The sequence below is a fragment of the Macrobrachium nipponense genome, chromosome 21 (genome assembly GCF_015104395.2).
Source record: "Macrobrachium nipponense isolate FS-2020 chromosome 21, ASM1510439v2, whole genome shotgun sequence".
Taxonomy (NCBI): Eukaryota; Metazoa; Arthropoda; class Malacostraca; order Decapoda; family Palaemonidae; genus Macrobrachium; species Macrobrachium nipponense.
Window position 1 is genome coordinate 61,125,948 of NC_087212.1, and position 22,965 is coordinate 61,148,912.

The 22,965-nt window shown below is 35.5% G+C and overlaps 1 protein-coding gene across 3 annotated transcripts in view; it reads right to left on the reverse strand.

Moving 5' to 3' along the window:
• The window catches only part of LOC135198072 (high-affinity choline transporter 1-like), a 98,786-nt gene extending 76,756 nt beyond the window's left edge, over positions 1 to 22,030 (reverse strand). Inside the window, exon 1 of one of the 3 annotated variants that reach the window (XM_064225485.1) lies at positions 20,456 to 22,030. The gene's annotated coding sequence lies outside the window, so the exon portion shown is untranslated. The remainder of the gene's footprint in view (positions 1 to 20,455) is intronic. The other 2 variants (XM_064225484.1, XM_064225482.1) reach the window with 2 other exon arrangements.
• Between the last annotated feature and the right edge of the window lie 935 nt (positions 22,031 to 22,965).

Below are 22,965 nucleotides of genomic sequence, written 5' to 3' on the forward strand. Positions count from 1 at the left end.
TAATGAAATTTCATAAGCTCAAAATTGTTACATATGCTTTTTATGTAGAACAGGCTTACATGGGTCTCACTTCATAGTTTATTTGTTATATGTCCTTCTTATTTTTCTTTGGTATTTGTCTTATTTGATACAATTCATCTACTTTGTTTTTATTTATTATAAATGGTGTTAGTTTATCTTTGTTATTTCTCTCTCATACTGGCTTTCTTTCCTTGATAGGTCACTGAGCTTCTAGTATCGTGTTTTTTCCAACCTGTTTCATAGTTTTACCTAGAATAATAGATTAACCATTTCTTGAGAGGGTTGCAGTAGCTTCATAAAATAATAGAATTTTAGCCATATTCAAATTTCAAGATTTATTGAGCATGCTATAAAATTTTACCGTGTTAAGTAGCTTCACTGGTGGTTGTGCATGTTCAACCAATGAGACATATAAGACAGTGGCTATACAAAAAGATTTTCCTTCCACGACCTCCGAAAGAGGTGGAAGTGTTGTTGTCATAGGTTTAAGGAGAGGCCAATCTGCCATTGATGGGACATTGCCTCTAAGGGAATGCTCTATAATCCTTCGATTGGCGCTCATCTATCTATCGCATCTCTATCCCAAACCATATCAACTACTAAAGAAACATTCTCATGTTATGCCGATTCTTATTGCCACGTTTACAGTTCTCAGCATATCCAAACTGGCCTGATGTATGTGGTTGCCGCATGCCCAAAAGAAAGGCTCGTCTGGCATCGTATCCCAGTCGGTTTCACAACCTATGCAGCCAAGAACTAGTCTGCCTTGGGATACCGTTTGCCAGCTCAATGGTAGAAATAAATCGTAGTTTTCGGACATGACCATTCAGCTGTTGAAGTCTGAACATACGATAATATATATCTATATATATAGTATATATATATATATATATATATATATATAGATATATATAGTTATATGTATGTATATATACATATATATATATATATAGTATAATATATATATATAGATATATATATATCATATATATATATATTATATAGATATATATATATATATATATATAAATATATGTATATATATATATACATATATTATATATATATATATATATATATATATCTATATATATATAATATATATATATATATATGATATAGATATCTATATATTTATATATATGTATATATACATATATATATATATATATATATATATATATCTATATATATATATATATATATATATATATATCTATATATGTATATATATATCTATATATCTACATATATATATATATATATATATATATATATATATATATATATATATATATATATATATATATAGATTATCCACATATATATATATAGTATATTGTAAACTGAACGATTTTTGTGGGATATTTATCACCCTTTCTTTAAGCATATATTTGTATTTGACTACAATAGGTAAGATATGCGACTTATTCCATCTTTTACTACTGCAGGACTTGTTTAGTTTCAAGTGTCAAAGAAAAATGTTCTTTACGGAACTCCAGGATCATAGTCTCTCTCTCTCTCTCTCTCTCTCTCTCTCTCTCTCTCTCTCTCTCAATCTCTCTCTCTCTCTCTTTCTCTCTCTTCTCTCTCTCTCTCTCTTTGAACCTGAGGGAAGACGATATTTGATGCTCCTCTGTCTGAAAAATGAGGAAAGAAGACAAAAAAGAAAATAGAAATAGAACTAATAACAACACTAACAATGAGATTTAATGGTCTTGTGCGTGTTACGCTGCCGCCTGAGAAGTAAAAAATACTTTCATCTCAAAACAATAATCAAAAGAAAAACATACGAGATAGTCTATTATTTTTGTGATGATACAGTAGATGGTATACAGTATTAGAGTAATCTTGTATATTGTAATGCATTTTTACATGATTCGCCTTGTATTGCTTTAATTATTAAATTAACATATTAAATTAACATATCTAAAAACAAAATTCAGTGGTTACAGACTTTTCATTCATCAGCCTTACTACCTTTTAGGGAATTAATGCCTTGGAAAAAAAACTAACTACATTGCATTATTTGCATGCGGGATGTGAAAACCTTTGCAGGGCCCATGAATAATGTGATTTATATAGACAAATCGAATTCAAGTTCAGCTGAGCGTAAGGAATATGTGGAGTCATTAGGTTATGCGGGGAATGTTTCCCTTGTATGAATGTCCCGCTTTGCACCAAATGCTTTGCACATACAGAGTGCGTTTAATCTTGTTTGCCACTGAATTCAGGCGCGTGTCTTTAAGCTGTAACTAATGCATGGTCTTGCCTCGTTGTTTATTCAGTGCGAGTTTGCTGGTAATTTCGTCCACTAATGTTGAATAATCAAATATCCTGTTGAACTAGTCATGGCTTGCAGAGAATAATAACGGCTCACGACGGTTCAGGATTTCATAGTTTAGCCGAGGATGTTCAGGCTTTCCTCGAGAGGATGGATGCACATCCTAAATATGGGAAGTGAAAAGGAGAAAAATGGTTGCGTGGGCAAGATTTTATATTCATTTTAATAATTACGTTTTCCTACTCGTAATCCAATAAGTTTTTGAAATAAATATTTTCTGTATTTCCGAAGCATTGTCTCATCTGCCATTTACAGATAGAGGAAATGTACAGTAAATGCATTTCCGAAAAACAGTTTCGCTTTTCAAGCCTCATTCTGTAGAATATCTAGATTCCGAAAGATGTCAATTTAACCTCCTAGGTCAACAAGAACTTCAAGCTCTCTCTCTCTCTCTCTCTCTCTCTCTCTCTCTCTCTCTCTCTCTCTCTCTCTCTTATTGATCCTGATCGTACCATCCTTTCTATTTTAGCTCAAACTGGAATCACTGGGTATGTCAAGAGACGCATAGGATGATTTTGGAATAATTTTTTTAGGTTTACTCCTTGAACTTTAATTTAATTATCAAAACGGATTCATAACAACTTGTTATAGAAAAATGTTCTTTCTAAGCCACTGAAATGCATATATTAGGAAGGCTTTTATATTTCCAGTAACTTATCTGTTGTGTATGATTGATTATTGAAATATGAGGGAAATGTTTGAATAGAAAATAAATAGAAATCCAAAATTGCAAAATTAGAATCAATAAAATCAGAGTTGTCACTTGGATTCAGTTTAAAATAGTTGAGCGTCAGGTCGAATATGGTTGATCTAAATTGTTTTTATTCCATCATGTGTGTTCATCTGTGTGACCCAACAATGTTTGGTCTCTAATGATTACTGTGTAAGTCATAAAATAAGTAAAACTCACTTCAAAAACGCCAGTATTTAAAGCAAGTAGGAATAAACTTTACGTTCCATTCAGGAGTGGGCGTTATTTAAGTATTCAAAAGTAAGTAAGACAGGCTATAAATAAATACACGAAATCAATTCATGGATGTGAATTTTTAACACTACTTGATTCGCACGCAAGGTCGTTCTTTTTTATGAATGTAATGGTTCATTACTCTTGCTTTCCTAAGAAATTTCTAATTCCGATCAACAAGAACTTTCCGTGTATGCGTCAGAAGCGACTATGCTTCAGTTTTATGTGCATCCACGATTCAGCAGGTAACGTAAGAATGCCGCAGTTATCGTTGTGTAGTTTTTCCTTAGAACCACCTTCTTTAGGTGCAACGGCTTCATGAGGAATATATATATATATATATATATATATATATATATATATATATATATATATATATATATATATATATGCATGCATACATTACATTCACAAATATATTAAATGAGATTGTCACTCTAGGGAGAACTTTTCATTTCGCGTTCTTTTGATGCATGTCCTGTACATGAAGCTGAAATTAACGATAAATGCTTTAGGAGTCATTGAAGATACAGTAAGAGGATAAAGGGATAAAATAAAACAAATGAGATCAGATTGAACAAAAAATGAAATTGAATTTGAGATTGAAATAGACTATTAAAGCATGAATGAATTTAAAAAATATGAAACTCTAAATGAAATTAATACCCTGACTTGAAAAGCATGCACATAATGTAGACAGAAGTAGACGTTTCAATATAGTCGAGGAAAAGAGTTACAGGTTTGCCAGTTGTATAGTCGACAACTGCGAATAGGTAAACGAATAAGCGACAAATGAATTAGTCTCCATCTCTTCAGTAATCAACACTGTGAATGCGTTTGTTAACCCTAAATTTAAATGGATTTAAACATTGCTTGTAACTTTCTTTCGAAATGTAATGTTTTCCTTGGGCTCGGGAATAGCATTTCTCATCAAGTTAAGATTTCGCAATAGCTTCATAAGGCTATGTATATATATATATATATATATATATAATATATATATATATATATATATATATATTATATATATATATATATATCTATATATATACACATACATACATATACATATATATGTGTGTGTGTGTATCGTGTATACATAGGTGTATTTACATAAATATATATATATATATATATATATATATATATATATACTATATATATATATATATTACATATACTATATATATATATATATATATATATATATATATATATAATATCCAGTCCTATCCACTTGTAAGAGGTGTTGGGGGGCGGCTTGTCAATTTTCTTTGCGCTTATTCTGGATTGAGGTTGCAATCCCTTGGCCTGCCCTAGATGTTCAAATAGTTTATGGGCGATAACGTCTGACTTCCAGTTACTGACCATACTTCATTGTTGCTAAACGTCGCTGATATGACCAACACACACACACACACACACACACACACACACACACACACAGAGAGAGAGAGAGAGAGAGAGAGAGAGAGAGAGAGAGTAAATGACCAAATACAACCAAACCACCAGATTATATTCCATTTCAGAATAATAGTGCCAGGACGAGTTAGATTGACGGGAGCGTACTCGAGACTTAATGGCGTTAAGTTGTGGGTGAATATGGCCTTGCGAATTCCACTGACATAATGAAACTTTCATCAGCATGAGACTTTTGATCTTTTACTTGGCTTTGCTGCTCTCTCTCTCTCTCTCTCTCTCTCTCTCTCTCTCTCTCTCTCTCTCTCTCTCCTTGTGTCTCTCTTTGTCGATCAGTTTTGTGCTCTTCATGAGCAGATTTTTGTGTTTAATGGGTAGCTTTGGTAAAAGAGAAAGAAAGAAAAAAAATGTATTCTTTTTAATTCAAGTGAGTAGGAATCTCCAGTTTTGCGACTTTGAAAGTAGGGTGTGTGAGTTTTGATTTCATGGAATGCTAAATGTTACTAGCGAATGGGGTTCGTTGGAAGTAAAAATAATGGAATCTTCCGGAAAGGCGGTATATCTAACTTGAACATCTTTCACTGTTAACCATAATAACAGAGATGAAAATTGACCGGATTAAATTATCTCGTCAGTAAGTCAGCTGAACAAATTTATAAGCAAACCTATCGGTAGGGCAACATAACACCCCTCTCTATGCAAGGCTTGAAAGTGAGCAAGAGGAAGAGAGGTGTTCGTTTCTTAAACAAGCTTTTGATAGTCTTATTTTACATTCCGAGTTTAATGTATCGTTGTTTGCTTGATAATTAACTTTTTGATTCATCAGGTTGTAAAGGTCATGGAAAACGCCCACTTTTCCACTTGTAAAACTAAATTGAGTCTGGTGTTTATCAAAATACTTTTTATAGGTTTTATACGTAAATGTTCCTTATTTATAAAGCATAATGCCTTTTTCTAAACCAGGCCCGAAGTAAATAAGAAGTATTAACAGCATTAAAGAAGTGTGGGACAACCACTAAGGTGTGCCATTATGGATGGGAAAGAGAATAAATATTTGTTTTCTCTGTAGCAGATATAAAGTAACTAGACAGGAAGCTACACAAGTTTCAAGAAGTTTGCTTAATAGGTTCTGTCAGGTATTTTCATGACATTAAGAGTGATAACAAATGATTCTCTTAAGTCTCTCACAGGTAATGATAAAACTTCACTAAGATAGGAAAGAGGGTCTAAGTAGATTTTGTTTTCTAGTGGCCTTACTGGTGATTCAGATTGAGTAGTACTCGATGTATTTAAGGAAACAGATTTGAATTCTGAGTACTTTGGCGAGTAAAATGCAAAGCAATAGGAATTTAGTTAAAAGGATTAGTATATACTCTTAGGAATATGCTGAAAAAATGCATGTTTTCGAAAGGAACACTTAAGTAAGATTTAATAATTAAGTGAAAAAACAGCAAATCAGGAGACTGATCGTCTGAAAATCTCGAGGAATTGTATAATAATGCAATGTTAACCAGTTCCATGCAATTTTTAAATGTCTCGGCTAAACAAGAAACCATATGACATTTGAAATTAATCTTATACACCCTTACAAAGTGTTCCATTCGCATTATTCTTTACAAACTTAATGTCAATTGATGTTGCAAATAAAATTCAAAGGAATAATAGTAAAGTCTTACGCCTTCCTAAATTGCAGAACATAACTGCTTTTAGAAGCTGTAAAGAAAGTTAGGTGATGAAATTCACGAGCATTTTATAATGATTGCTCTTGCGACCGGCATGTTTCCTGATGGCATGTCATAAGGCTTAGTATTGAGTTTTTTGGAAATTATGTAATGGTCCTTGGCAAAAAAAAATATATTTTTTAAATATCTGTGTTCAAACCAAACGAGACATTGATTAATGAAAATTTCCTCCAAGAAAAGGAATCCTGAGTTAAAAAAAAAAAAAAAAAAAAAAAAGATACATAAGGATTGACGCAATGGCCAGGTTATGAAGCAATAGATGCCTGACCTTGAGTGGGAAGTAGTGTGCCCCAAATAACATGGATGTCAGATTGTTTATATTTACGAGTGGGAGATCCCATGGCCACTGCTGAAGTTATGTATCGACCAGATTGGGAGGCAGTCCAATAAAAAGGAGAAAATAACCACATCTTGGGGCCCTCCAGGTTATAATGGACGATGGCGTTCATGCGATGTTAATGTGGCTCTCAATATGTTGCATTTTGCTTACTTTCTTTAATGCCGAAATGTCAATGGAGATATCAAGAAAATTCACAAACCTTTGTTGAAGAAAATTACATATGCTGAAACATTATAATCAAACTGGTTTTTCTTTCTGTTCAGGTTCACAGCGACAGTTATTGATATTTTCTGGAAAAGGATTTTCATGCTTCTGTGTAATTTTGTTAAGATAAGCTTCTTGTATAAAGGAGATTTTCAATATGAGGCGGAAAAATCCCAAAGTTTAAAGGAAAGTTCCATTAATTTGTTAAGAAAATACCTATTTCCATACACATATATTTATAGTACATAGCCTACTCACACACAAACACACACACACACACACACACACATATATATATATATATATATATATATATATATATATATATATATATATTATACTTATATATATTTGTTAGAGATTCAGTAGGGCTTGTTTGTGGTTCTAGGAGGGTAGGAAAGGTAGTGAGAGAAGGTGCAGGATAAGAAAATGGGAGGTTTAAGGTGAAAAAGAAAAGAGAGAGATTATTTTCGGTGAAATTGTATGACAGAAGAGAATCATGTATAGTTATTGAAGAGGCAGCCAAGAAACAAATGGGACGAAAAAGAATGCATAAAATGTAAGTCAAGGAGTGAATATGAGTAAGCACTTGATGGAGGGTAAGATTTTATTAGTTTGAAGGATAAATGCGAAGCAGAGCTGAATGATGCAAGAGTGCAGGGGGAATGTGAAGGTTTCTGAATGCTTGTAGAAGTGACTTGATAATGTAAGGAGGGCAGTGAAGAGGCTGATGAATGGAAAGACACAGGAAGTTGGTGGGATAAAAAGCGAGATATTGTGTTAGTGATTGGGTCCTGACCGGGTTTTATAAAGTATGTTCGTTATAAGAAATAAAGTTCATAGGGAATAAATAAGAGTGATTATAATTAAAGTTTTGAGAGTAAAAGGTGATAGGAGAGACTATAAGAATTACAAGGCATAATATTACTCACACGAAAGGTGAATTGTAGAATTTTAATTGCCAAAGTAAGACAGATGAAAGAAGGATTGGTAAGGAAGTATAAGTGGAAGGGTGCATAAGGGAGAAGATGTGTAGAAACAGTTATGAAACAGTTATGGAGGTTTAGATTGATGACTGAAGCTGTATGTGGTGTACATATGCGTAAAAACGAGCTATTGATAGAACTGTAACCAATTGAATGTAAATGAAGTTGGAGATGTAAGTATTGAGTAGATTGGGTAGAAGCAGTTTATAGCCTTTGTGATAGACTTGAAGTGTTTCTTAGAATATGTATATAGGAGATTACATGGTTTTGTGTAAAGCTAGGTCTGGAACAATAGAATGTCTGTTTAATATCTGTGAGACTTCAGAGAAAGCACGTTAGATGTAGGTGCAGAGTTTAATTATAAAGAAATGGGTCTTGTGGAATGACTGATGTTTGCTGATTACATAGTCTAAGTCGAGATAGGGACATTTACACACACATATATATATATGTATATATGTATGTATGTTATATATATATACATATATATATTTATAATTGCTTAACGGTTTTCCTAATTGATCTAGAATATATATATTTAATATTGCTTAACGGTTTTTCTAATTGATCTAGAATAAACCGTCTGATGCAGATGTTACTGTCATGTCAGAGGTGTTCCAGCAATCTAACCAGCAAAATGGTTAGTTGGGTTGCATGTTTATGACTGCTGCCTATTCGACTCATCACTGAACAGTTTACATGCAAACTTGGAGTTATCCCACGGATTAGAGGAGAATGACTTGCCTTGAGTGAACCTAATTTTAAACATGCACGCTCTCTCTCTCTTACTTACTAAGATACCACTCAATTTCCTTGCTCAATTCTTTGTGAATATCTAAACCCCACCCCTCCTTTCTCTCTCTTAAAATGAATAAAACAGTAGCAAATATTTCCTTATTTTTGTAGGCAATTTTATACACCTAATTTCTCTCTCTCTCTCTCTCTCTCTCTCTCTCTCTCTCTCTCTTCATAAAGTAACATTCTTGAATTTCCCATTCAGTTCTCTCTCTCTCTCTCTCTCCTCTTTTCTTCTCTCTCTCCCCCTCGAATAAAGTGACATTCTTGAATTTCCCATTCAGTTCTCTCTCTCTCTCTCTCTCTCTCTCTCTCTCTCTCTCTCTCTCTCTCTCTATCTCCCTCAAAATGAAAGAATAGCGTATATTTCCTCATTTTTGTAGGTAATTATATTAGTCGAACGCGTGTCTTTCTTTTTCAATAGTGCTGTTCGAGTGGACGGCTTCTTGAAATGTTTCTGAAGGCTTTCAAATTCTACTCTCTTTTCTGTCTCGAACAGCAATCAAATGTTCACTGAAAGTATCTGCTAAGCAGAGAATTGACAAATGTCCTGTCATGTGAAGGATTTTTATTTTGTGAATGCCATACGATAAGGTTCAATTATACCTTTCAAAGGACTAAGTGCCAGAGGGAATGAAATTCCGCCAACTGTTTTTTCCTTCTCTGTAAAAGGGAGGCGTTGGGCTCTGGCTTTCCAACAGATCACGATGCTGAGGAAAGGCGACTTTTGTTTCGGGGTTTTAACCAGGTTTTCTTCTACTCCCAGAGGTCTCATGCGCTTGAACATGGTGAGCCTTTTTGCATTTTCTCTTGGTTTTTTAGCCTGTCCCGTACCGTTTTGTGTGCGAAGTCGCTGAGGACAGGGTTTGAAGGCTTTTCTTTTGTTCATTTTTTGTGGGATGCATTTAATGCCTCTTATAGATTTATTGCACGGCAATTACCAAACAAGAATATTTGGCAAAGGGTGATATGCAGTTTCAAGCTCTTAGCTAATCCTCCTTTAACTAAAAGATAAAAGATATTATTTTTCATAATTATGTTTGTGAGTAATAAATCGAGATTTGGTAGTAAACACAACGTCAATTTGACTTCCACAGCAGTATACAGTGTTTTTCCCGGGCCTTAGTACGTCGTCATCTTTTTAATCAATCTCATTTTAAGAGAATCATAAAAATCGCCCAACTTTCAAGTATTTATCATTAGAACACGTCCCTTGTATTTTTAGTTGTTACTAGGCTGTATGTTAGAAACGCGTGATTTCTGTTTAATCTCAAGGGAAATCCAGGTTTGAAAGGTCAAGTTTCCCAAAGAGTAGACTCTGCCAAAAAAGAAACACTTTTCTCCAAGTTTTACGCCCCATTGAATCTCCCAAGAAATTCCAAGGAAACTTCCGGAATTTACTTTATGCAAACTTAAATTTACCGAGGCGTGAATTGGGTAAGGTGTTTGGTTTTTGGAATTTCTTTTTTCTCTGGCCCTTATACGTAGTGATTTCGGGTTGAGCTTCGCTTAAACGTAGACTTGTGAATTTTCTTTTATTTATATTTACAATGTATTTCTTATTAAAAGGTAAATGCAACTTCAGATTCTTGATGTTAAATAAGAAATAGCCTTTTGTATAATTTTAAGCGCTGACTTTATGCCGTGCATTATTTTCATTGTAGTTTTGTTGGCCGTAAGTTAATTTCATCTCCTTATAAACTCGCGTATTTCATCTTCGTTCGTTTTTATGGTTGAATGTCAGATACATTAAAATTTCAAGCCACTCAGATTGATTATTTGGGAAATCAGTCCCAAATTCCTGGTCAAAAGCCGAACTCTCACAAGAGTCTCATGGACGTTCGATCGACGCTCATGTAATTTTGGATGAGCATAAAAGAGTAATTATGCGATATTGCGAACATGTCTTGAATTAGATAATTAGATGGTTTGGTCTTACCATCATAGCATTATCATTTTAGAAAGGAGAATATGCTTATTTTATTTGTTTCCTGGAAAAAGGGCAGATGTTAACACATCTCCAGATGTGTCTCGCCACAAATTTAGTAACCGTACCATTTTACGTCATTTCATTATTAAAAAGAGAAGTTTGTTACGTACTGATACATGGCTTCATGGCTTGGTAAATTAGAAAGGGAACTATGTGGAATACAAGAATCATACCTTTGCATGTTATAAGATCTATATTCCTCAAATTTCAACGTGCACAAACATTTATATTCATTCAAGATGTTGAAAATTATCATTTTCTACTCTTATTTTGATGACTTTACCACTCTGTTTCTGTAAAAGAATAGAAAATCAAGACTGCTCACCAACCCATTCTCTTTTGAAGCGTGGTGTGCATGGAAAGGGAGTAACAGCATCTCTTCACTCACTTGGCAGTTCCATTTCGTGTAAGTGGAGGGAGGGACAACCTTCATTTCATGAGTTACATAAGTCATACTTTGCTAAATCCTAAATTCCGTTCATTCTAATTCCCATATTTAGCAAGAATTCAGTTTTATTATTGGTAAGAAGTGGGTGGCAAATCTTTGGAATTATTCTGGCTTTTGACGATTTGTATGCAGAATTCAATTTATTAGGGATATAATGATAAGGTTTTAATGAAATCAGATGTGGTATTGCAATAATTCGAATTAAAAGGCAAATAGATATTAAACAAATGAAAATATGCGTGATTGAAGAGCATAAAACTATTCTGTAAAAAGTAAGATAAATAGGATATCCTTTACAAAGTTTTGCAGTAAAAGGAATGAAAGATCTCTGGTACTGAGCTATAACACAGTGAAACCTTGGCTTCATGTCGATACCCGTGATTTACCCCCACCAATTTTAGAGGCATGGGTGCTAACTTCGGTGATAATTGTTTTTCTTGAGTGAAGTAACGTTTAAAGGAGATAGCCAAGTAGGATATTTTCTTAATAGTAATGAGGAAAACGTGAAAAAATATTCTTATAGTGTTTGATTAAAGGTTAGAAAAATGTAACGTAAATTTCATCAGCATTTATGTTCGAGTAGAAGGTTTTCTGAAAATATAACATGTTTTTTAAGCGCTTCATATTTTTAAGTAATCATAATGGGTAAATACAGTATTACCTGTACACAGCAGGACGAGGAGTTGGAACATTGTATGAAGCCAGTTATTGAATCGAGTTTCGGTTTTGCTTAAATTCAGCCTCATATCTCGCAGCCACTTCACTTGACAACAGGGCCAGCGAAAAACTACAAAGATGCTGCATCATGTCACATAATTGTACGAACTTGTTTTCGGCCAGCAACGATGTTACCATTAATGACTAAAAACAGCAAAGGTTCCAACATAATACCCTGTGAAGCACCAATTTTAGCAGTTTTAGGGCTACTGAAAAAAAAGACTGCTGCTGGTTTTTTTAAAACAATAAAAAAAAAACAGATTCCAACGCTTAAATTATGAAACCTTTCATACGCCATGTACCTATCCAAGATGAAGGCAATACTGAAATCAATTTTATCTATTCTAGACCTATCTATTGCCATCGTTTTCTGGAATGTAAATGGATAAACAAGAAAAAGCATCACACATACTTGTCTTCAGTACGTATATTGACAATTATGAAACAAGCGTTTAGTTCAAGTTACTTATGATAAGTGCGAAGGCTTTCAGATTAATTTCCAGCAGATTGAAAGACCAATGGAAGATGGAAATTGGCTTGTATAAACACTATTTAAAGAGAATGATAAAATGTACGAAGTGTAGGAGACTGGACCCTCAAGAAGGGAAAAGCTCCTCAACTTCTCCACCACAAGTGCTTTTGAATGAGGAGCAAATGTGATGATAAGCAGCAGGACATCAAAATGAGAAACACAAATCAAGAGCTGTGCCTCCAGAAGGATTAAGAAGCAGTTCTGCACTTTCCTGACAATACGAGTGTTTCAACATTGGCTAATAAGGAAGTGATCATAGATATACATTTAGGGCTTTAGGATTCTAAAATAATCATCTCGGAAAGTAAAACCAATCATTTTGCTTCACTGTGACTCAGTAAAATGAGAGTAGTTCATCTAAGGGCAGTTTCATTGTCATCTTGCATCTAGTCTCTTGTTATCATGACACACCCATCTCCATGAATTGCTCAACCAAGATTGATCATTGGTCCGAATTTTGACAGTGTCCCTTGGAACAGAATGAACTAAAATTTGTGATAATGTTTAATTTCATTTATTATGGGGTAAGTGTTATAACTAATTTCAGATATCTAAATGGCAGTTCAGTCATGCTCTAATTTTTATAGTTGTCACAAGATTAGCCACACTTTTTTTTCTCTTCTTTTTAGTAGTGGTCCTGAGAATCAGTTGTTCTGATTTACTGAGATTTCCATCGCATAGATGTGCACAGATTGACCTTATAAATGGTATGTATATATATATATAATATATATATATTATATAATATATATATATATATATATATATATAAATATGTGTGTGTGTGTGTTGTGTGTGTGTGTGTGTATAGTGTGTGTGTGTGTGTGTGTTTATTACTAATATAATTTATGTGTGTTGTGTGTGTGATTAATAATATAATTTATATACATATATATATATATATATATATATATATATTATATAGAGAACCTGGATATTACCAAATGTTTACAAGTTGTCATGGAGCAATGGGCCACATTACACGTTGCCGATTTAATTAAGACATCCAAGCCAGAAATATTAGAAGAGTAGGCTCGCTTATTAAGTGAAGATAATCACAGTATCAGCAGAATTCCGGGTGAAAATCTCCCTTGCTAATAAGTAACCTTTGATCTGAGACAGTCTCCGTGCCTAGCATTTGAAGCTACAAGAGGAAACTGGGATCTGAAACAATAACACCTCCTCAAACAATAGACATCAGAAACCTGCACAATAGCCCACTGTAGAAGGCACTGTGAAAAGTGTTTAGCTATGTTTGGTGGCGCAGTCATTGCTAATGCTTTTGAAATATACGAGAGAATTCCTTGTTTTACGGTGACCGTCCATACTCTGTGCAAGTGCAATTCTGCATCGGTAAATTAAAGGTATAGGCTTGTTGAACCATCGAATAAGGGACTGTCGAATCTACTTCTTGAAACAAGAATTTCTAATTGAAATATCAAGCCAGACTGTGATCCGTGATTTTGAAAATCTGTCTCTAGATTTCAAACTATTTAAATAAATTACATTAAATTTCTTTTACATTCGGGTGAGTTACAAGACCAGGATTCAGGTCTGTCTTTATCGAAATCAATCATTTTGATACTATGGCACGAAATTTTAAAATCCACGAAAATTAGTAAAAGTCCAGTGAGCATGGTGAATCCACAACCAGATAGCTTCTGCGCTCTAAATGGACTTCACGCTTAAAACTGTGCAACCATTCTCCAGAGGGTCTAGCACCTCCCAGTGTTGGAGATCATGGGTGTGTGATCACCATCTGGAGAGATACTCTCGTCATCAAGGTACAACAAAACCAGAATAGTGGTTTCTTCATTCTTGTATTAAGAAATATTATTTCTAGAGCTATACATACGATTGGATACGGTATGTTCATGTGATATTATGCGACTTGTCTTATAGCAGATCTGTGATGTTGTGCTGTTTGAAGGATATAACATCCTCTGCATTTACCTTCATTTCAGGAGAAACAAATTAGGTTAAATTTCAGGAAAACAAGAGATAACCTGAATTTATTTAAGGAATAAAAAACAGGAATCCCGTTTAGTAGGCAAATTACGAGCTACTTGAATTTTGTAGGAACAATACATTTGTTACCCTCTTTAGTTACCTTCCTTCCTGAGAGATACACCTCGAAGTTACCCTTATTATAGGAAATAATCCTTGAGGGCAAATCATTTGAAGAAATAAATCAGTTTTCCTTCAAATTATGTTCACATCATGAATGAACTCCAGGTTGCCTTCATATTGGAGGCGTTTACATTGAATTGCCTCCATTTTCAGGAAAATATTGAAGCATTTTTTCTTGTATGGAAACAAACAGAGGTTTATTCTCTTGTCATGAACATGAACCATTTGTTGCAGTATTTTCTGGAATTATACTGTATATTATTCTCATTTCATGGAAATCTGTCTGGTGATATAATCTGTAGATATCTAAAATATATAGAAATATATTAAAGATTCATTGGGTTTTAGGAGCGTAAACCAAAGAATTACTTGCAGTTCTGCCCGGATTTGTAGAAAAACAGTAACATATAATCCAGGTACACAATATCTGTATTGCTTGCATTTCAAGGGAAGAGATAAGGATACCTGCATTTTAGAGAAACATTCCAAGATTACAAGTATCACTGGGCACAAACTACTGTTAACCTGCTAATGATGGATAAGAAGATGGTGGGTTATCATCATTTTGGGAAAAGCTCTTGGTTTTATGCATTTTTGGAAGATGAACCTTGAACTACTTGCGTTTTAAAGAAATAACTTATAGGTTACTTGCATTTCAGGAAACCAGTCGGTGGCTATCTACACTGTAGGAAAAAGTACATAATCTACTTGCAGTTTAATTTAGAAAACGTATGGTTCACTTACTGTATATAAACAACACACAGGTTACTTACATTTTTAACGAAATAATCTAAGACACTTTCATTTTACGGAAATGACCAAGAGTGTCTTTATTTCAGGGAAACAGCATAATATGGCCTTTAATAGGTCGTGTATCCTGAGTGATAGCAACTCTTTTAATTAGTGAGCACCCCCTAGGATGCGTCCACATTACCATCACTACATGGGATGCTTAACAACAGTATGTCAAAGCTCTTGCTCATTAGTATTCACCTCCATCTTCCACGCACTCTTGTGCTTGCTTTTCAGTAGCTATTTCACTCCTTGTATTGTGTGCTTCATTTGCAACACTTTGGAATTATAGAGTCATTTCACCAATATATCATCCTTATCTAAGATTACTACTTTTACATATCCAATTTTCTTCCCCTTGCAGTTCTTACACATGAACTATGCACAGTTCATCTCAGCAGTCTGTTCATTTAATTCACAGGTAACAGCAACACGTACTTCCCCTAAGGAAATTTTCCTCAATAGTCATTGTTCATATTTCTCCTTGGGTGCTATAAACACATCAGGTCAATCCCAATATTTTGCATGCACACTGTTACCTTCCTTGTTTCACCTACCCTGGACACACCTCTCCTCACACCCTACCAGCATTTACTCTCAAAAGCCAGTACAATTCAACTGTTTTCGTCTTGCTTGTTTCCTTCTTACTCACATTTAGGGCCGGGGCTAGTTGACTACAGGGGTAAGTTGGCACACTCAAAATAACTTTTAAGTTTACCAATAGATGACTCTAATACATGTACAGTGTAATTGCCTCGTGGTTCCTCAATTACCAGCAAAATTCTATAGAGATAGAACGTAGGAGCTCGAATTTATGAGACAAATTTTGATTTTGATGGTAGTAAGTAAATATTTTTATCTTTCTGTTATTCGCTATAACATCTATACATTCATTAAGATTATTTTTCAATTATAGCATAGTTTTCCTTATGGTTTAAAGATTCTATACCATTAAAAATAAAAATTCAAGGCTTCTTGGTGTGGACTGGTGTTTTCGTACCAAATGGTAGGGATGGGGCAAGTTGGCACACGTTATTTGATCATAATAGTAAGCGTGTTTATTCATATAATTTACGTTTCGATTCTGGATTTTTGGAAGGATAATGAGGTTAGTGCCCTATCATTTCCTCCACATTGCTGTCATAAGTTACAGCCCCTGGATTTTAGTGTTTATAGACCTCTGAAGAAATGTGTTAACAAGGCATATGATTCGTGGATGACAGGTTATCCAGGATCAAGAATGCCCATCTGTGACATTCCTGGTAAAGGTTCCTCGGCTTTACCTCTAGCTGTCACTTAATCTGATGTTTTCAATGGGTTTAGGATTGATGGAATTTCACCTGTGAATACAGACTATTTCAAGATTTTGATTTCACGGGTGGTTATGTAACGGATTGAGAGATGTCCGAAAAGACACATGGGCTTCAGATCAGTCATCAGCGTAATACAGAGTTTAAGAACGGCTCCTGTTGATTCAGAAGAAAGCTCAGCTGCAGACAGCCTGTGTTTGGTAAGCCAGGAGAAGTGTGGGTCCAGTGCAGGGCATGTAACATGTGGGAGCATGAAGACTACTGACGAGGATTTATTTGACGCCTGCCACAATTACAACTAGATGATGATCTGAAGTAATACTAATGCTTTATATTTTGTATTTTGGAAATTCAGAGGGTATATTTGTTATTTGATTTAAATGGAATATAGTAATTTTCTTTTAATTATCAATGTGTCAACTTATCCCATGTGTGCCAACTTACTCCGTACAGGGCAAGTTGGCACGAAAAAGTTATTTTTTCTAAAGCTTATTGTTACCTTATGTTGAAAGCAAACAACAATTATTTTGTTGTATGATAAAGACGAATGTTAATATTTTTCAATGGTGGTAAGAATTTTGCAAAAATGTTTGTTTTATATTCGCAATAACCAAAATTGTAAAAAGTGTGCCAACTAGCCCCGGTCTCCCCTACTCTCCACTTCTTTTTCTTACAAAACCTTGCAATCCACTTCTTGATCTTCCAAAATCTTTCAAACTCCATACAGTCACCTCCAGTGTAACATTTATTCCTCTCGTGTATACCTTCCAGACCAATCCCCTCGTCTAGACATATTTTACAAACCCCAGTCAACAACTCAAGTAAAATATCACCACTGTTTATGGCCTATCTATGTTAAATCTTTTCCTCTTTGTCAATATAGCACATGGTGATGATCTTCCAGTTGAGGTAGTAACTACCAGAAACGTAATAATATGCTTTGGTCAATAGAGACCCAGTAGGTATCAGAAAATTGTTAAGTTTAAGTCATTTTGCTCCTATCCATAACTGTTCATTATCTTTTCATGATACAGTGATGTGAAAAGATAGAGAACGGATATTAATTGCATGTGTTGAGTTATGAGAAAATGAGTCGTGAGTGGAGTGGAATAGATTATGCTTGCAGATGATACAGTGCTGATTGGGGATAATGAAGAGAAACATAAGAAACTAGCAAAAGAATTTGGAAGTTCTTGCAAGAAGAAAAAGTTGAGAGCGAATGTGAGGAAGAGTTAGGTTATGAGGTGAATGGAAATCAGGAACATGAACTAATGAATGTTAACATAGGCGCTGGAAAAGAGAGGAGGTTGATTCCTATAACTATTTGGAGTTAACATAAAAGATAATGGATGGTAGGATGAAAGAAGAGGAGAGTCGCTGAACCCTTTAAGCAGGAAAGGTAGAGAAGTGTGCAAATGATTAGGAAGAGACTTGAATAATCTGAGTAAGCCAATGTGGTAACGTCTTTATGGATAGATAAGCCATGTTTCATTTATGGAAGTGACGTGTAGAAAATGAAAGCGAATGAAAAAAGCTTTGAAGCTTCTGAGATGAACTGTAATGTATGCAGTGTAGGAAAAATTGATATTATGAGAAATGTTTCAAAAAGGTTAGTGTAGGTAAAAAGATGAATCAGTGTATTTTGATGTGGTTAAGTCATCCGGAAAGAGTGGACTATTATAGGTCGGTAAAAGGAGATGATTCATAATTATTGGTGGAAGGAGTAGGGGAAGACCTAGAGGGATCTACCTATATTTTTTGATAAGGTGTTGGAAAGGAAGGCTCACATAAAGTTGTATAATAGAAATGTGCAAGGCATCACTGAACAGCAGCGTCTGTAAACGGATGTAACGCTCTGCTAATGGGCCCTCTTTGGTGGATATATGAAGCTACTAATGTCGTGGAGGTTTTATTTCACAGTGGGTTCATCCACGTTTCAGCACTTAAAGCATGACTGTGGCAGTGACAGCACATTGCCTGTGAGGGCAGACGTTTTATGATCATTTGATCCTATGTTTATATATGTGTATATATATATATATATATATATATATATATAATATATATATATACACATATGGGTGCGTGTTTGTGTGTATATATGTATATATATATATATATATATATATATATATATATATATATATATATATATATACACATATACATATATATACAGTATAAAATATATATTGAGATCCTCTCTTTCCAATACCTCTTTCATGCCATCTGACCAGTTCTATCAACGTCCTCTCTTCTTTCCAAACAACACTGTATATTTATACACTATTTATACTGATATGGGTCCCACAATCATCTCAAAACAGTTTACTCAATCCTTTGGTCGGTGCTAACCTTCATACTACTTTTACGGATCTCCACATATCCAGTCTCGTATCCTTTCAGTTCTTTTTATGCTATGCCACATTTTTGTAACCAATTTATAACAAGAACTTCCATCTTTTCTTTTTCCTGTACATTTCCATAACGGAGAGTAAGGTCATGTAGTGAAAATTGAATGCTACCATTGTGGTAGTAAACGGTATTGCATGGACAGTGCACCCAAGTATTTCCAGTGCTGGGGATTCAAGCTGTTGTATTTCAAAGTTGATGGGTACAAGATTGTGAAATCCTTGGGGGAGGATTTACCTAAAAAAATGTCAGAGGCACCTCGTTTTTCTTTTTCAGTTAAAAGGTCCTCTCTCTCTCTCTCTCTCTCTCTCTCTCTCTCTCCTCTCTCTCTCTCTCTCTCTCTCTCTCTCTCTCTCTCTCTCTCTAACAGCCTTAGAATTCTCCCTCTTTCAATACTTTGCAGCTCTGAATGATGAGACTATCATGTAGACGACTTCTCAAATGAATAATTTAGAACAGATATGAATAGAAAAATGCATTCTGAACCAAAAACCGTTTGCTCTCAGTGCATGATTTTCGTTAATAATGATTACCTAATATCTCAACATTCAAATAAACATCCGTGGTATGTTTGTAGGTACGGTATGTAGATTAATAGTAATTTTAATTTCCTTTCCTATCTCTTTATGAGGTTAGTAAAATGAAGAACATGCCCCTTTTGGCATCTGTGAAATATTCACCACATCTAACTGTATTTACCCATTCTTGAAATAATGAAAAAAAAAAGATCGGCGTTCCTTAAGAAGGTAACAGCAACCTATGAGGTTTCGTGCAGACACCGGTTACGTTTATTAGTTAGTATACAGTTGCTCAACTCCTTGATGCATCGGTAAAGGAAATGTGAGTGAGTATGGTGACATTATTCATCCTTACTGAATCTACAAATATATGATAATTATTCATACTAGAACATTTTTTTTTTTTTTGTATATTATATTGTATTTCAACTTAAATTGCCTAACACTTCTACACTTGAGACAAAATCACCGACTCTCACGTCTGAAGTGGTCAGGAACTTCAGTTGAATCACTCAGTTATTGATTACAACATTATAATGAATGATATTCTGATATAATATGAGGTATTGTACAATAGGTAATTATACTCATTTCACTGGTTTATGAATGAATTTAAAGTGAGAACATTAAATGTATTAAATAATAATTGCGTTGGAACAATGAAATCCTTTTGAGATACTAAAAGTTATGAATTTGTGTAATAGAACATACAATAAATGTGTGGTTTGGCATCACGACAATAGTTGCAATTGTTAATAAAGTGTAGTAAGGTATGTAAGAATGATACTCACCTGTGGAAGTCAAGGCCCGAAGAGACTTGCTTAGCAAAATAGGCGTTAAGGGATCTCTTTCCTCAAAAAAATAATCTTCTGAAAGCTTTTACAAAACTTCAGTGAATGAAAATAGTCTTCTCTTTAATAAAAATAACAATATTCTTTTCAAAAAGTTTACTTGTATTTTCTGTTCACCTCAAAATTATTTTTGTTTCGTTTTTGTTTTTGTAGTCAAATGGTTATGTTTTGGAAGACCTTTCCTTTATTAAAACAAAGAGCAAGAGGTTGCGGTTATTTGTTTGGCTCAGTTCTATTTCAGCTTCAAATATAAAGAAGAAGAAGAGTTTAGCAATACAGGAAGGGCATCCGAAAGGTCTTTTGCTTTAGCGTATCGAGCAGCAATAGGGGAGAGAATTTTTCTTGCTGTCCTTTTGAAAGTGACAGAAGAGCTTTGAGAGTTAAGAGTACCTAAACAAACTGCAGAAGTAGAGGAATCACAACGCCAACCCCCTTTTACGAAGATTGCGTAGCGACGACGAGCAGCGACAGAGGGAGGAGTAGGGTGCTGGGGCAGCAACAGCAGCAGAGGCAGCAGCAGCAGCAGCGGCAGCAGCGTGGGTCAGGGAGGGATAGTCATATCACCTCCCGTCGGTAGTGGCTGGAACCTGCCGGAATGCCACAGCAGTCACCCCAACGCAGAGAAGTCTTTTTCGAAGGGGTGTTCTTTAATTTAAAACCTAATCCACACATTTACCTTGACACAACACAGCACTGGCACTAAAGTTAACATTTATCAGGTTAAATGGGGAAAGAATTTACAGGAAGGATGCGTTCAGCTGGAACACCAAAGCGACCATGACGGGTTTTGGTCTTTATGGGCTCTAGATCCTGGAATCAATGGCGCTACCAGCCAAGCGACCTCCTCTTGGCGGAATCCTTCTCTGTGATCACTGACACCGACGATATTTTGTTGTCACTGGGGTCGTCCCTCCACGTTCACTCTTCTCACTTTTGGAAAGAGGTTGAAGCCCTTTTGGTATCGTTCCAGCCAACGCAGGGCCGCCTGAATAGGCTCTCTCGCTGACCTGGATTCCTGGGTGGAGGAGGTGCGTAGGTTCCCCTCCTGGAAGTCTTGATCCACCTCGTACGGCCCGCGCCTGCTTTGCCCGCCAATCGACAACCTCTCACGATAACGCTGCCACCTAGCGGGCCTCAAACACAACTTTAAGTACAGGTGTGCCGCCAACGCACACCGGCGTGCTCAGCTCACCCCGTTCTCGGCCGGCAAGAATCGTTACGGACACGTCGCACACCTGCCATTCACTCCAACGCAGTCAGGCAGCTACCAAGGGTAAACACGCCCCAAGCTCTGCCGCTATCAATTCACCACACTCATCCTTTTCAAACCCATGAGAAGAAAAGGAAAGAACTAGGGAGAAAAAAGGGGGAGAGAGAGGGCGGGGGAGAATTTTGGGGGTTAGTCAGAGAACTGGAGGAAACGCTCTCCTCAAGGGAATTCCCAAAATACTTCTTTGGAAAAGCCGAAGAAAAGCAAAAAAGGGACGAAAGATGGAGATCCAACCCGATCGATACCTGCCGTGTGGAGGTGAAATTTCTGCAACCTCTCCTTCAGAAAGGGAAAGGAGGCCGTCGACCGGCGCCATATTGATCCCACGGGCTTCCAGCCAATCGCAGAGACGGACGGGGCGGAGCTCTGTGAGAATTGGTTGACTTTCCCTGAAGGGGGCGTGGCTATGATATTCCAGTTGAGGACAAGAAAGGTTCAAGGCCATTGACTTCTGGGATGCCCACATACAGCTGCTGATAGATGGTTGTAGTAGACCTACGTATTGGGACTCACGATTGAAAAGTCAGGACAGGCAAGCGTAGCCCTACTAATGGACATGAACTACCAAAAATGAGAAATATCTAACTGACTTACATAGGTTTGCTATTAAAGGAGGAAAACACTGATCTTAACATTTGTAAACTTAGTCCGTTGCCCTTTTGAAAGTAATTAGAAAACTAAGAATATGTAATCAATTTTCTCATGCCAGGTAGTAAATGATATTTTAAAACATGTCACAAAATGATCTCAATCTATATCGTTAAAACGTAATTGTACAACTTTTCTTTTTTTATTTCATTATTTAAAACACACACACTCACTCTCTCTCTCTCTCTCTCTCTCTCTCTCTCTCTCTCTTCTCTCTCTCTCTCTCTCTCTGGGACGACATTCATGTTTCCAGATGCGCGCGCGGTCTGACTACTTCTCTTTCTTGATTCAACTTCACGAAAGGTGAGTATGAATAGTGAATGAGTTTACAGTGAGAACATCCTCCTGACCTACATTACTGACTAAAAAGTCTTGGCATGTTCGAGTGCATACACTTTTTTTTTTATTATTATTCATACACAAGTTCTCGCCAACACTTCTCTTAAGATTTCGTGTCCAAGTAGAGTCGGTGATAATGGAGATCTGTCAGAGATAATGAACACCGCCTAGATTTGTAAATCTTGAAGCCAAA